Raw genomic sequence first — 4,568 nt, forward strand, 5'->3', positions numbered from 1 at the left:
TGTATTTGTTTTATTGTTGGTATTGTGTCTTTTTTGTGACTAGAATGTGACATTACACAGATTTGTTCACATTAGTCAAATACGGCTTTGCATTATTTTACGTGTCAGTTAAAAATGGTTCTAAATCATCATTATTCAAAGTGAATACCTGTGTAAAAGTAAAAATGAGGTAGCTGATGTATTATATAGTATATGGAATTGTGGTAATGTGGGCTGAATATAAAAAAAATATAAATGGGCTGAATATGAAAAATAAATATGGACTGAATATAAAAAAAATCATTACATTTTATACAAATATAAAACTTGGCAATCTACAATAGATTTAAATGTACATACTATTATAATTTATGTAAGGTTATATTTGTTAAGTAACAGTTTTGTTTATTTTTTTGGGTTTTCATACATGAGCTAGCATCGAATTTATTGAAAATTCAATGAAGAATACATAAAAGAAATATGTTATTCAAAAGTTTTTTTATTTTTATTACCCATGAAAAATATATTTGTTGAAAAATTAATTCGCTTTGGAAAGTATTAATATTTGAATATTTATGAACTGCTATTTTTTGCTTATAATTGATAAATTAATATAGTCAAGTTTCAAACCTTTTTATTATTATTGTACTTTTTCCTAAATTCAAACGTTCCAAACTGATCTATGTGTATATTATTTTTTTTTGATTCATTGAAAGCTTTTATTGTAAATATCACTAAAAATGCTCCATCTCGTAAACTATATATTTTTTTTTTATAAATCATGGTAATAAATATCAGTTATTTTTATAATACCATAATTACAAAAGCATTTATTTAGATATTTGTGTCAATATTAAAAATATATAAAAAATATACATACAAATAATGCACTGCGCCGTTGTGTGAGCTGATGCCCAGTAAAGTTTGCCTATATAAAAAAATCAATGTGCGCCATCGGTCACTTCCATTGTGGATTTAATACTAAATGTGTCTGATATGACGTCTTCCAGTCAAATGAATATCATTTACTTTTGCTGTTTTGTCCTGCGTGCTTTTGCCGGGTCGCTATGTATGTATATGTATGTTAGAGAGCATTCAGCGAAATTTTTTTAGATATCTCTAAAAGAGGAAGTACGGATCGTATCCTTATTCGTATCCTAGTGTATTTATGCTTAGAACGATGGGACACAATTCATTGTATTCTTGAAGCAAGTTTCTGAAAGGTGGTGCCGATAAACTGACCCTAGAAAACGGCGATTTTTGTTTGTAATGTTTAATAAAAAATTAAGAATACAAGAAAATACATACATTAAAATTATATATAAGTTACTGGTTTATACCCATTTTATAGTTTTAAAAAGGAAATTAAAAACATAAAATAAAAGTAATAGTAATAAAATGATAAGATAAATATAGGGAAATACAGAATACTTTTATAAAGTGAAAATTAATAAAAAATACATTACATTTGTTTAAGTGATATCGTGATTGTGTCCTTTGTTCTTAATAGTTGCGGCCAGGATGTTAGCGCTCTACGAGCTTGACAGATTCAAGGATGATATTGGCATAGCTATTTCATAAAATGGTGTACATATCTGGTATGGTACATACGTATATGTATGTATGTACATATTATTACATTTTTTTACTAATTCTGTAAAAAGACCATCAATACACATTAGGATAACCTGCCAAGTCATGACATTCAGATTTTTAATAAAAATGTGGTGTTAGAAAGATACATACAAAAACATAAGGTTCAGCTAAACCAAAAATGTTTGAAATCAAGATTTCGAAATACCCACAAATTGCACAATAGTTAAGCAGACTTGTGAAAGCGCTCAAGCATATTCTCCCATTCACCCAAACTTCCTCAAAGGATCAGTAAAAAGGATCACTCTAGCACCCAAAATATCAAATCACACTCTAACTCACTACATAAAGACCACCGAGACTCTCAATTCGACTCAGATGAACACAAAGAACTAGAGATCAGTGACTCGATTTTCACCACTGTTCTTCATTCGACACAGCCGCCACATATATTTATATAAAATAGTTCTTTCGGCATCTAATGTTTCTAATTCACACCATATCCAAATATCGGTTGAGTTATTTTCAGGCCAATGTTTTTTTGATCAAGTACGTGAAACCAATACGCCAACTCATTTCCTATCAAGCAATATTTTTTGTATTGACTCTTTAAATTTTGTATAAAATTTACATGGGTCAATGGAAGGATCATTTATTAAATCTTTTCCGTGAAGTAAAATTAGTATAGCAACAGTGCATTTATAAATGGGCCCAAATTAATTTTGTCTTCTTTCTTCAAAAACTTGTACCAGTATTTTCCTCCGCCAAAAAAGGTGCCAAAAACCCAGTTTCGGTACGTTAGGCAAATTAACATGAAGCCTAGGGCCTCTAAATCCAGGGGCATGGGCGTCGTTTAGAAGGGGGGGGGGAGCAGATAGGAGCATTTCCTGATATGAGAGTATTAGACAAAGTGTATTTAAACCGAATTTTTGTCAATAGGAGGGCGCAAAAATAATTATCACTTCTCAGAAGTCAAAATTTCACGTCAAAAGCAATAAAATCGTATCGGTGTGGTCGCAGTAGGAACGTTCGGTAACGAGCTATTCTCGAAGAATTTCAGTTTTGGGTTCCAGAAGATCTTCAAGAATCACGATCGCGTACTCTAGGCTAGGACGTCCGCACTTGCCGACTCGCCTATAGATATGGCCATCCGGTTTCACTGCACTGCACATTGACCTTGTTTAATTTCAGCTACGAGGAGCTGGTCCGATTCGTTTCATTGGATTTTTTGTTTGCTTTTTTATATGTATTATTTTAATTATATATATCTTTTTTTGTGTATTGAAATAATACAATTATTGTTTTCGACCATCGTTTCGCATTGGGGTAATCAGTTAGGTTACGATGGACTTCCTTTAATTTAAGTAAATAAATAAATAAAAATGGACCTGCTTAATGCGCGTGTTTGAGTTACTCGGCAGCAGGAGCGCATATTGAGTGAGTAGGTCGCATTAGTCAGTACGTGAAGCTGACAAATAATTTATTATTTTAATTCTTGATAATTATGCTTGGATACAAATCACATGAGTCTTTTAATTTTGATATTTTATGAAACACGTATCGTTTGCTTTAGAGCTAATAGTAGGGGAATAAACCCAAACTTGCCATATTTTTCTAAATTATGAACAATGATGAAGAGGATTATTCTGAACTGACTGTGTTAACACAAATATAGTATGGGGTTTCATCATGACAAAAAATACTGATGACATATTAATTGTAAGTAATAATTAAAAAAAAAAATTCACTGATTTACAGAGTTTGATTTCAGTTCGGTGTCTCAATACTTTCATAGTAGTTGTTGATTATGTTTATCCATTTGTAACGCATTGAGCTAACGTCTATCACGTTTGATAGATTTACAATAAACCAATAAATATAAAAGTTAGCCCAAGTGTTATAGGTAAAGAGTTTGAATCACGTAAATGCGTTCAAACTGTGGGGCTACAAAAATGTTTTGTATCAGTTACATAAATACTATTTCTAAATATAGTTAAATTTTATGAAATAATACTTTTTACAAACCATCGTGGAGGGAAAATTAGTGGCTACGGAAGATCTAGAAGTCGATGAGCTGGTCGACCTCGCCAATGATAGAGCGGTTCATATGTAGAGTTTTTTTCCCAATTTTCGTTATTTTTAAGCAATTTGAATAATGAAGTATATTTGTAAAATTATAAATAATCAAAAAAATACAATTGAAATAATGAACAGACGTTCATACATATTTATTACTAATTTAATAATAAAAAGTATTAATACTATTTATTTTAATTTAATTTAAAAAAATGTTCGACGTTCATTTGTTGTTATTCCTGTTGTCAAAAAAACGCATTAATCGTTGTTGTTGATATGAGCGTTATTGTCAACAATGGTTGCAGCAATTACAACTCAGTTTGCTTGAAAATGTTACATAATAAATTACTTCAAGCACACTAATACCAATTATTAAGAAAGTCCACAGCTGCATAATATCAACTCGGACATATGAGTGATTTATGGAATTACGGTAATTACAATGTTTTTTTTTATTATTTTGCGTGCGATTATTTATCGGATTTTGGCTAGGCTATGACTGTCATAAATAACTTTAATATAAGAAGGCCTTTTTGCAAAATAGCGCTCAATATATTTACATCGGTGAAAAAGTAGCCTAACTGCGTTGATGAGCAGTGTTTTTAGAGTTAGTGCAATATTATTATAATATAAAAATAAAAAAAATATTTCATTACAAATATGAACAAATACTTTACAAAGCAGGCGAATATATTGGGTAATCGAATATTCGGATTGAAGTATATATTTATAACACATCAGGAAAAGAATAATACAGTGTAATATTTTGAGCGCCACAATTAAAATCTTAAATTCTAAAAACATTTGTGTTGTTTTACTGTCTTTTCAGTATGATTTTGATTAACGCTTAAAATAAATTAAGCAATTGATAGCCAATAGTGAAATATATCAACTGGCTAACTTAGCATGTTTCATTGTTG

Source organism: Plectrocnemia conspersa, unplaced genomic scaffold (genome assembly GCF_051122295.1).
Source record: "Plectrocnemia conspersa isolate PC_06_02 unplaced genomic scaffold, ASM5112229v1 ptg000012l, whole genome shotgun sequence".
NCBI lineage: Eukaryota > Metazoa > Arthropoda > Insecta > Trichoptera > Polycentropodidae > Plectrocnemia > Plectrocnemia conspersa.